Here is an 11,750-nt window from a genome sequence, read left to right on the forward strand (position 1 = left end):
ATTATGGAAATCTAAATTAAACTCTCAGTAGTATTGTTAAACTATCTAATAAACAAACAAAAGTAACAAAACCACTAGTCATTTACACACACGTAACTTAACTTGAGAGTGTTTAAAAAACCAATCCACTCTGTATTCCATGAATAACACCTATCATAGATAACTGATAATTAATGGGGCATTGATTATGCCATCAGTCATGTAATGGAAGTCATATCTTTTTAGATATAAAAATCAAACCTTCAGCACACACAAGGCCTTTAAAAAACTTGGCTGAAAGTCGACATTGGTTCCTGATACCGTTTTAAAAGCAGCTACACTTTGTCGATATCTTGCTAACTGCAACAACTTTTGTACAAAGAAATGCCATTTTCCCTGAAATTTTATCATTTCTGAGAGAGGCCATTGGACTCGTACAGGAACGGATGAAAGATGATGAAGTAACCAAGGAAATATTAAGACACCACATCACAGTAAAACTGAAAAATAACAGGTAGGCCTATTGCAGGCTGGTTCCCGCCGCTTGGCGACCATAATATTTGCTGCCTCTTGCTCATGTTACTGTTTTTGTTTGTTATGTCTTTTGTTTGTGTTTAAAATATTTACCATCTTTTGATTACATTTTTGTCCATTCCTAAAGAGTGGTAGTAATGAACGGTGCCCGTTTTGCGTGTAAACCAATAGGTAGGGTAAATGATTGGGCCGCAAACAATTGATTGCTGAATGTTCACCTTTTTACTCAATATTTAATTGGTGAAACAACAACAAAATTAAAACTTTTTGAAAACCTTTCAAGATCAAATTTCATTTTTTAAAAAAATGAGCTATAGAAAAACTGCCATACAAACTAAAATAAGCATGCGAAGTCTTCGTAAAATAAGTGTTCAAGGCAATTTTGGATCCAATAAGGCGTCCTGCTAAATACGTTGCTCCTTTAACCGCGTTTGGACACTTCCTTCCCAGCACTCATTTAACGGTGTACAAACCACTAATTGCATAGTATATATGTAATGTTTTATCAATACTACTCAATAAGCAACATTTTGTTGCCTATACTAGTGAAAGTATGAGACATGGAATTCCTGGGGGTCTTGTGGTTGAACTGAAATGCATTCTTACCTTATACTCCATGGTTTTATCCTCACTGACATCAAAACTGAAACTCCACAGCACTTATTGTTCGTATTTATACACTTTTTGTTCTTAATTCACTCAAAATTACCATTAAAATATGTGAGAATGATTGTTTACAGCACTTTACTCCATCGAAGTAGCAAAACTGTGGCAGGAACAATTTTCCCAGCTACTGTATACATCTGGTTGCCATAAACATCAAAGTGGACGATTCAAAATGTGAAGTATATAATCAAGATATTATGAGAGCATTATGATTATAACAATTACATGCATAACTTGTAAACTTCTCTGACATGTAACGTGTGCATATGAGTGTTACCACTTTCTGCAAAAAAGTTGAGTATGACAATTTATCTAGAATTTGTACAAAAGCAAGATGTCATGAGGACTGAAAAAAGCTTCTGAATCTAAAATTATACTTAAAACACAATTATATTTTACAAAAGTTATATGTACTATGTATGTAATACAGTGGTACCTCGACATACGAAAGGCTCAACTTACGAACAACTCGAGATACGAAAGCAAATATGAAGATTTTTTTGCTATACATCCAAATTTTTCAAGATACAAAAGGTTGTTGCTGTAAAGGCCCCGAGATTTGCCGGACCACCCCGATAACAATTTTCAAACTCGAGAGCCGCCAACTTAGTAGACTCGCCACCATCCTCCCACTCTCTGATGCTAGTCACTGCCATAAGATCCTGCTCTCCTATTGGTCAGCATCTCTCCCATGATCCTATCATGCATCGTACGTAGCGGCGTGCTTTTTCGGCCACTTGGCGGCATCATCGGTATCATAAGCACGCGGAATTCGTTCGTTATATACGAATTCGTATTAACGTAAAATTCGTTAGTGATTTTGTTGTAGTAATATTTTATCGTGTTGTGAGAACTTTACTTCATACGTATATGTGCTACATAACTTAATTACGTACAGTATACGTATATGTAGTCATGGGTCCCAAGCAAGTTGAAGTAGGAAAGAGGAGGATGCTTTCTTTGGAGACAAAAATGGAGATAATAAAAAAGCTGGTATGTGATTGAGTGTAATCGCCAAGGAATACAGCCGAAATCTGTCGACAATGGGCACCATCCTTAAGCAGAAGGATGCCATCAAAGCAGCTACACCTTCCAAGGGCGTGACTATTTTGTCTAGCAAGAGGAGCCACGTACACAATGAGATGGAAAGGCTGCTTCTTGTCTGGATAAAAGACAAAGAAATCGCTGGCGATATGATAACGGAGACGGCAATCTGCCAAAAGGCCAGCGCTATTTTCGGCAATTTGATTGCCCAGGCCGAAGACACAGAGGAGAAGGGATATTGACGCCAACCCCAGACTTCAAGGCTTCTCATGGGTGGTTCGAAAAATTCCGTAAACGGACTGGCATCCATTCGGTGGTGCGGCATGGGGAGGCGATCAGCTCGGACACAATAGCAGCCGAAGCCCTTATTAAGACGTTCGACGAGATGATGACAATCAAGGAAGGCTACAGTTCTCAGCAAGTCTTCAACTGTGATGAGACTGGCCTTTTTTGGAAAAAAATGCCTCGTCGGACGTACATCACGGAGGAAGAGAAGAAGCTACCCGGGCATAAGCCTATGAAAGACAGGCTTACGCTCACACTTTGTTCGAACGCCAGTGGGGATTGCAAGGTGAAGCCCCTACTTGTCTATCATTCGGAGACTCCTCGAGCCTTCAAGGCCCACAAAGAAATTCTTGGAAGAGAAGCGCCTCCCTCTGAATGTCTGCTGTTGTTGGACAATGCCCCTGCTCACCCTCCTGGCCTTGAGGAAGATATCCTAGTGGAGTATTCGTTTATCAAGGTTCTTTATCTTCCGCCTAACACCACCCCTCTCCTCCAGCCCATGGACCAGCAAGTGATATCGAACTTCAAGAAGCTGTATATGAAACATCTTTTCAAGAGATGTTTCGACATCACCAATACCACAAACCTCACCTTGCGTGAATTTTGGAAGGAGCATTTCGATGTTGTGATATGCATCCAACTCATCGATCAAGCTTGGCAGGAGGTTTTGAGGCGAACCTTGAATTCTTCATGAGGAAACTCGTGGCTGATGCCATAATCCGCCCGAGACTTCGAGGGATTCGACGTGGGCGAAGCTGGTGCTGCAGATTCAGGAACAGTTGACGATCCTGAAACTGTTTTGCAACCAGATCTTGACGAGATCGTTACACTCGGCAAGTCCATGGGGCTGGTTGTCGACGAGGACGACATCAATGACCTTCTCGAGGAGCACCAAGAGGAGCTTACGACAGATGACCTGAAGGAGTTGGAGGCCATGCAACATAATGTCGTTCAAGAAGTTCTCTAGCAGCGGCAAGGAGGAGGACGACAACCCTATGACAAGGGTAGAAATTAAGGATGCTCTAGCTGCTTCTCATAAGGTGCAATCATTTGTAGAAAAGAGACACCCCGAAAAGGCTTACACAGGTCGTATGCTTGTGCAGTTCGATGACGTTTGCCTGAGTCGTTTCAGGAGCATTTTGAAAAGCAGGCAGATTGAGAAGCAATCTTCCTTGGATAGTTATTTTTTAAAGAGGCCTTTAGTACTAGCAGGAGTAAGCAAAAAGGAAGATCCAATTGATACTACAAAAAAAAGAAAGTTGAAAATGGTGAAGAAATTATAAGTATAAAAAAGTTTAAAAAATTTAAAAATAAAAAAGGCAAAAAAATAATTTAATTAAGTTTTTTGTAAAGTTAAGTGTTACAGTTTTGTTAATGTGTTTCGTAAAGTTAAGTTTATGTTTCCTAACATTTTTAATGTGTTTCGTAAAGTTAAGTGTAAGTACTATAAGACGTTTTCTGCCATTTGTCCTCCTCTTCTGTTGCCACTTTCGGAGGTAGCCTCATCGAAAGGTAAGGCTCTACATTTTATACATACGTACGTATTGTACGTACAGTATACTATCTTGTATACCATGTACACTAATACACTTTATTTACAGGTACATACATATTAGTACTAGTACGTATTAAGTTACGTATTGAATGGTCCAAATTGTAGTATTTCATTGTTTATTGGTCAATTTAGGTTTATTATAAAATTTACTGGGGTGTTTTTGTAGGGCTTGGAACGGATTAGTCACTTTACATGTAAAATGCAGTTCAAGATACAAAATGCTCATGATACGAAAGCCGCCTCGGAAACGGATTCAATTTCGTATCTCGAGGTACCACTCTATTACACTGTATGTATTACATGTTAATAAATAAAACGAAAAACCAATGAAAATGTGAAAAAATACATCGTAATGTTCATAGCAAAAGCGTTGAAATTTGTCTCAGGAATCTGGTTATATTTTCAACACCAACAGATATTTTCATATGAATTATCATGAATATACGTAATAAAATTAAGCAATTCATTACCTAATTCTGGTGTTTAACTAATTACTCAAATATTTAGTGCACTGGTGTCCCAAATGACTGCAAGCGATTACCATTGCTGTAAAGGAAACTGTCTATGGGCACAAAGTTGGGGGGGGATTTAGCACAGGAAATGGGCAGTTTGTTTACATAAGTAACTCAGCAAAAGTCAAGGTGGCATCACTCAGCTTCTTTTATGGAGTTTCAAGTAAAAATTTTGAGATCGTCATGAACAGCAAGTTAGCACCGCACAAGGCTGGAGCTTCATCAACCTGTTTAATCAGAAGAATAAGGTTAAACGACCTATCTTCCGAGCGGCGACACAGTGGCCACCTCCTGAAAAAGTCCTTGAATTCGCTGCCATGAGCATCAGTCAAAAGTTGTGGCCCGTCCAAGCAGCACACTGAGACCTCTACGTTCCTCTCAAAGTAAGTGTTTTTCTCCTAAATTATGATATAATGGCATTATTCAAGCGCTTTTCAGGGAAGTGGCCACATTCCTAGAGAGGTGGCCACTTTGTCGCCACTCGGGTATTTACCCACCTATGCCATATTTCATTAATTTAGGAGAAAAAACACTTATTTTGATAGGCCCGTAGAGATGTTGGTGTGTTGTTTAGAGGTGTCGCACAACTCTTGACTGGTGCAGATGGCGGCGCATTCAAGTGCTTTTCTGAAAGTGGTCGCAGCGCGGTGGAATGATGAAATGTGATGCAGCCCAATAATGTACCCTAGCCTATGTCTTTTGCTTGTGTTATCCCATGTCTTTCATATGTGTTTAGGATATTTCCCATCATTTGATTATGTTTTTGTCTATCCCCAAGGGGCTGGTAGTACATATAGTAAACAACCGGAGACGATCCATCGCCATCGTGTGGCTCGGCCTTATTCACTCAATATGTAATTGGTGAAACAATAATAGAATTACATCTTTAAGCATACCAATCAAAAGATTGAAGTTTCGTCAACATAATGTGATATATGAAAGCTGCATACGAACTAAAATAAGCATGTGAGCTCTTCGTAAAATATGTTTTTCAAGGCAGTTTTGAATCCAATATGGCAGCAATCACTTGGCTGGCCGTTCTAACCACAGACAATCCACCATCTTTCCCAGCACTCATTTGAACATGTTAGCGTATTTCACTTATTTCCCCGGTTTTGTGTAAGTCTTATACCCAGTTTGGAGGGTAAACACATCAATTGACAACACGGATAAACAATTGAAGAGCGCAAAGAATGCCGTAGTTCCCTTGGATAGGTAGTGGTTGGAAGTCCTGTTTACGACTGTTGTGATGAAAGTGCCCCAGCATCTATGGGTACAAGTGGTGTGCGGATTTAGCACAGGAAATGGGAAGTTCGTTGACACAAGCGACTCTGCAAACATCGAGATGGCGTCAATCTTCTAAACATTTTTAATTGTAAGTAAAAATTTTGAAAGTGTCATGGGGGTAGTGTGCACTGCGTTGGCCACACTATTCATTACTCTCTGTTTAAATCTTAAAATATGGCCTTAATTTCTAACTTTGGAGAAAATACTTAGGGTAAACAACCGCAGACGATCCATCGTCATAGCGTGGCCAGGCCTTATTCACTCGGTATCTAATTGGTAAAACAAGAATACAATTAAAACTTTAAGTATACCATTCAAAAGATTGAAGATTTGTCATCATAATGTGATATATGAAAGCCACATACAAACTAAAATAAGCATGTGAGCTCTTCGTAACATATGTTTGCGTGACTGGCCGTTCTAACCACAGACAATCCACCATCTTTCCCAGCCTTCCCAGCACTCATTTGAATAATGTTAGTGTTTATATGTAACATTTATTGATCTTACTCAAGATTGCAGTTGTAGTCAGCACAATAAAACAACATTTTGTTTCCCATATTAGTGAAAGTATGAAACTTTTTATTCCCAGGGTCATGGTTTGAACTGAATTCATTTTTACCTTGTAACTGGTGGTTTTATCCTTACTGCCATCACAACTGAAACTCCACAGTGCTTATTTGGTTGTAATTATACACATTTTGGTCTTAATTCACTCTAAATTGCACTTGAACCACGTTGCTGTTCCTGGTTCCTAAGCACTCACTCCGCAAACATGATATTGTTATAATACAATAAAAGTTTCATACATACTTACCTGGCAGATATATACATAGCTAAGACTCCGTCGTCCTCGACAGAAATTCAAATTTCGCGCCACTCGCTACAGGTAGGTCAGGTGATCTACGGCCTGCCCTGGGCGGCAGGACTAGGAACCATTCCCGTTTTCTATCATATATTTTCTCTTCCACCTGTCTCCTTGCGGGGAGGCTGGTGGGCCCTAATCGTATATATCTGCAGGTAAGTATGTATGAAACTTTATTGTATTATAACAATATCATTTTCATACAATCAACTTACTGTCAGATATATACATAGCTGATTGGCACCCTTCGGTGGAGGGTAAGAGACAGCTATACTAGAATAGACAGGTAAACAACATCTGTTGTAGGTATAATTAAAAACCTTGGTTCCTACCTGATAGGTGGTAGACTTCGTGGGTGTTTTCCCGTAGTCTGCATCACCTCAAGAAACTTAGCGAGATATGTGATCTATGGCCAAGAATTCTTGGGTCTGCCGAAGGGGTCTTATCCACTTACTCGGCAGAGCCTGAAAGGACTTTGTCAATGGGTGCTGATCCACTTACATGACCACACACCTTATTAAGGAGCAAACAATCAATCCCGACCACCTGATCCTAACCACCATGTTAGTATTAAAAATTGCTCAGAGTTATCCCCAACTCTTCGCAACAACCGTAACTCAAACCACAATGCACAAGCACACAATAATTTTAAAAAAAAATTTATCTATTACAGATATCACAAGAGTTCCTTACTGAACTGAAGTGACTGGCCGCTTGTGCGACAACTGCACTTGTTCAGCAGAAAGTCTAGACATATCTATATTAAGGATGTTTGTAAGCTCCTGTACCCAGGATTGTGCCCGCAGACACAAAAGGACCTAATGAAAAACATTTTTCATAGGTCACACGCACGTCCTTCAAATAGTGAGCCGCAAACACAGAATTACATCTCCAATATGTCGCTTCCAAGATATTCTTCAGCGACATATTTCTCTGAAAAGAGAGACGTCGCCACTGCTCTCACTTCATGAGCTCTTACTCTCAGGAGTTTTAAGGAATCGTCCGTGCAAGCCTTATGAGCGTCCATAATTACGTTCCTGACAAAAAAGGCTAATGCATTCTTAGACATAGGTCTTGATGGATCCTTCACTGAGCACCACAGGCCTTGTCTAGAACCTCCCAACTGTTCCTTTTTCTTTAGTAAAACTTAATGCCCTTACTGGGCAAAGAGACCTCTCCGGTTCCCTGCCGACGAGACCCGATAATCCTTTTACTTCGAAGTTTCTGGCAGGGGTTCGAAGGATTTTCATTCTTCGCTAAGAATAATTCCTTGAAGGAACAGATGGCTGAATCTATATTGAACCCGACTTGTCACTAAGGGCGTGCAGTTCGCTAACCTTTTTGCCGTTGCCAGTGACAAAAGGAATAAACATTTTCTCGTTATATCACGAAACGAGGCCAATGTAGGGTTTCAAATCTCTCTGAAGCTAAGAACTTCAGCACTACGTCTAGATTCCAGTTAGGGGGAGAAGTCATTCTAGACTTCTTGGTCTCAAACGACCTAATCAGATCATGCAGATCCTTATTGTTTCCCAAATCTAGGCCTCTATTCCTAAAGACGGCCGATAGCATACTTCTATAGCCCTTTATCGTGGCTACGGAGAGCTGCGATTCTTCCTCAGAAATAACAGAAAATCAGCTATTTCTGTTACAGAGGTACTGGAGGAGGACAACTTCTTTGACTTACACCACCTTCTAAAAACTTCCCACTTGGATTGGTAAACCCGGATAGTGGAAGTTCTCCGGGCTCTAGCGATCGAGCTTGCTGCTTTACTAGAAAAGCCTCTCGCTCTGACAAGTCTTTCGATAGTCGAAAGGCAGTCAGAGCGAGAGCGGGGAGGTTTTGATGAAACCTCTCGAAGTGTGGCTGTCTGAGAAGATCCCTCCTTTGGTGGAAGGGATCTGGGGAATCTACTATCCACTCCAGTACCTCTGGAAACCATTCTTGAGCTGGCCAAAAGGGGGCTATCAGGGTCATTCTTGTCCCTTTGAAGTCACAAACTTCCTGAGTACTTGTCCTAGAATCTTGAATGGGGGAAATGCGTAAACGTCTACCTGAGACCAATCTAGTAGGAAGGGCGTCTACTGCTAGAGCTCTGGGATCTTCTACTACTGAACAGAAGACTTCCAGTCTCCTCGAGAGAACGTGGCCAAGAGGTCGACATGAGGAGTTCCCCAAAGAGACCAGAGCTTGAGGCAAACTTCTGAGTGGAGGGTCCACTCGGTATGAGGACCTGGTTCTCCTGCTCAGCCTGTCCGCTCGTACGTTCCTTTACTCCCTGAACGAACCTCGTCAAGAGCGAGATGTTCCTTTGGGATGTCCACAACAGCAGTTCTCTGAGTTCGTAAAGGGCATACGAGTGAGTACCTCCTTGCTTCCGAATGTATGCCAGAGCGGTTGTATTGTCCGCATTCACTTGTACTATTTTGTTGCATACTAACGGTTCGAAGCTCTTTAGAGCTAGGTGTACAGCTGCAGTTCTTTGCAGTTTATGTGCCAGGACACTTGAAGAGCATTCCAAGTGCCTGACAACTTCTCTCTTTCCCAAAGTTGCTCCCCAACTTTTTCCGACGCGTCGGAAAACAATACAAGGTTTGGGCTCTGTATTTCCAGGGAAGTACCTTTGTTTTCCCTCAGTGGGAGTAACCACCATTCTAGATGCCGTTTTATCAGATCTGGAATGGGAAAGAAGTCCGAGAGGAGTCCTGTCTTCATGTTCCACGAACTTCTGAGGAAGAACTGAAGAGGACGGAGATGAAGTCTTCCTAGATGAAAGAACTGCTCGAGCGAGGAAAGGGTCCCTAACAGGCTCAACCATTCCCTCGCCGAAGTCCGTTCCTTCCTTAGGAAGAGAGAGACTTTTTCTAAACCTCTCGCTAGTCTCTCTTGAGAAGGAAATACTCGAAAACCCCGAGAATCCATCCGATCCCCAGATAGACCAAGTTCTGGCTGGGGATCAGTTGGGACTTCTCGAGGTTCACGAGTAATCCTAAAGTCTTTATTAGGTTTAGTGTCACAGTCAGGTCCTCCAAACACTGTTCCTCTGACTTTTGCTCTGATAAGCCAGTCGTCTAGGTATAGAGATATACTGATCCCTTTCAGATGAAGCCATCTCGCCACATTTTTCAAAAGGTTCGTGAAACCTGAGGCGCCGTCGACAGGCCGAAGCACAAGGCTCTGAATTGGAAGATCCTTCCCCCCGTCATGAAACGGAGGTACTTCTTCGACGAAGGATGGATCGGGACGTGAAAATAGGCGTCCTGGAGATCCAGAGACACCATCCAATCCCCCTGGCGAAGAGCCGCCCAGGACTGAAGCAGAGGTTTCCATGGCGAACTTCTGTTTGAACAAACTTGTTCGAGTGCTGACATCCAGAACTGGTCTCCAGACCCCCCGAGGCTTTCGCAACCAAGAAAAGACGATTGTAAAACCGGGGAGCTTTGATCCAGCACAAGTTCTATAGCTCTCTTGTCCACATCTGATCCACCATTTGTTGAAGAGTATCTTTCAACACAGGTCCTTGTAATTGGCGGACAATTCCCTCGGAGTTGACGTCAGGGAGGATTGTCCAGGAAAGGAATGAGATATCCCTTCTGAAGAACCGACATCGACCAAGGGTCTGTGTCGATGTGAGTCCAGGCCTCCGCAAATCCCCGGAGCCTGGCACCTACTGGTGTTTGGAGGAGCGCCACTTCACTTTCCCCTTTTAAAGGGGCGAATGAGGCTCGACCTCTCTTCTCGGTCGTTTTCCTTTTAGCGGTAACTCTAGTGGGAGGGCCACCTCGAAAGGGCCGAACAGGAGTAGACGCCACTTTCTTTTCTCCCACCATCACTGGTCTCTTCTCTGGAAGATTGCAGGAGAAGATCCGAGTCGCTTTCTCCGTCAGAGATCGGGAAATATCCTTCACCAACTGTGACGGGAAAAGAAAATCAGATCTAGGGGCGAATAACAAAGCTGCTCTTTGTGAATGCGACACTGCTTTCGTCAAGAAAGCGCTAAACACAGATCTCTTCTTCAAGAGACCTGCTCCAAATAAGGAAGAAACTTCCCCTGAGCCGTCTTGCACCGCCTTGTCAATACATGACAAAATTGCCAGGAGTACATCCGGTTCTAGCCCTTCAGGGGCATGAGCCTTCTTGGACATCACCCCAAGGGACCAATCTAGAAAGTTAAGACTTCTAGAATGTGAAATAGTCCCTTGAGGAGATGATCCAACTCTGAAAGTCCCCAAGTAATCTTAGCCGTGTGAAGGCTATGTCTCCTGGATGCGTCTACCAGACTGGAAAAGTCAGCTTCAGCTGAAGCTGGAGAGTGAGACCCATATTCTCCCCAGTCTGGTACCAAATCCCTCTCTGCCCGTAAGTCTAGGGGGAGGCATGCAAAAGACTGTCCTAACTAGCTCTTTCTTAGTTAGCATCCAGTTATCCAGCGATTGCAGAGCTCTCTTCATAGAAATCGTCGGTCTCATCTTCAAGAAAGCCGACGATTTCGGAGTCTTCGAGCATAAAACAGTGAACGAGGCGAAGGAGGAGCGGCAGGGATCAATGCATCTCCGTATTCCTGGAGAAGGAGAGCTGTCAAAACTTTGTAGTTCAACAGTCCTTCTTTACCGTGAGACTCGTCCTCTGATTCCTCTTCCATAATCGGATCAGTAGGAGAGGCCACTTCCCGTTCCGGGTCTTCCTGTCCAACCACTCTCTCTACTGGAGACACTCCTAATAGGAGAGGGGCTAAGAGAGTGTATAGAGCTCCTATGCTTGACTGGCTCTTCGTACTTGGCTGGCTCCTCGCGCTTGGCTGGCGCCTCGCGCCTGGCTGGCGCCTCGCGCCTGGCTGGCGCCTCGCGCCTGGCTGGCGCCGTCGCGCCCTGGCTGATTCCTCGCGCTTGGCTGGCGCCTCGCGCTGGCAGGATCCTCGCGCTTGGCTGGCGTCTCGCGCCTGACTGACTCTACGCGCTTGGCTGGCGCCTCGCGCCTGACTGGTGCCTCGCGCCTCTCAAAAGTCTCGCGGCCTGACTGACG

The sequence above is a fragment of the Macrobrachium nipponense genome, chromosome 33 (genome assembly GCF_015104395.2).
Source record: "Macrobrachium nipponense isolate FS-2020 chromosome 33, ASM1510439v2, whole genome shotgun sequence".
Classification (NCBI taxonomy): Eukaryota; Metazoa; Arthropoda; class Malacostraca; order Decapoda; family Palaemonidae; genus Macrobrachium; species Macrobrachium nipponense.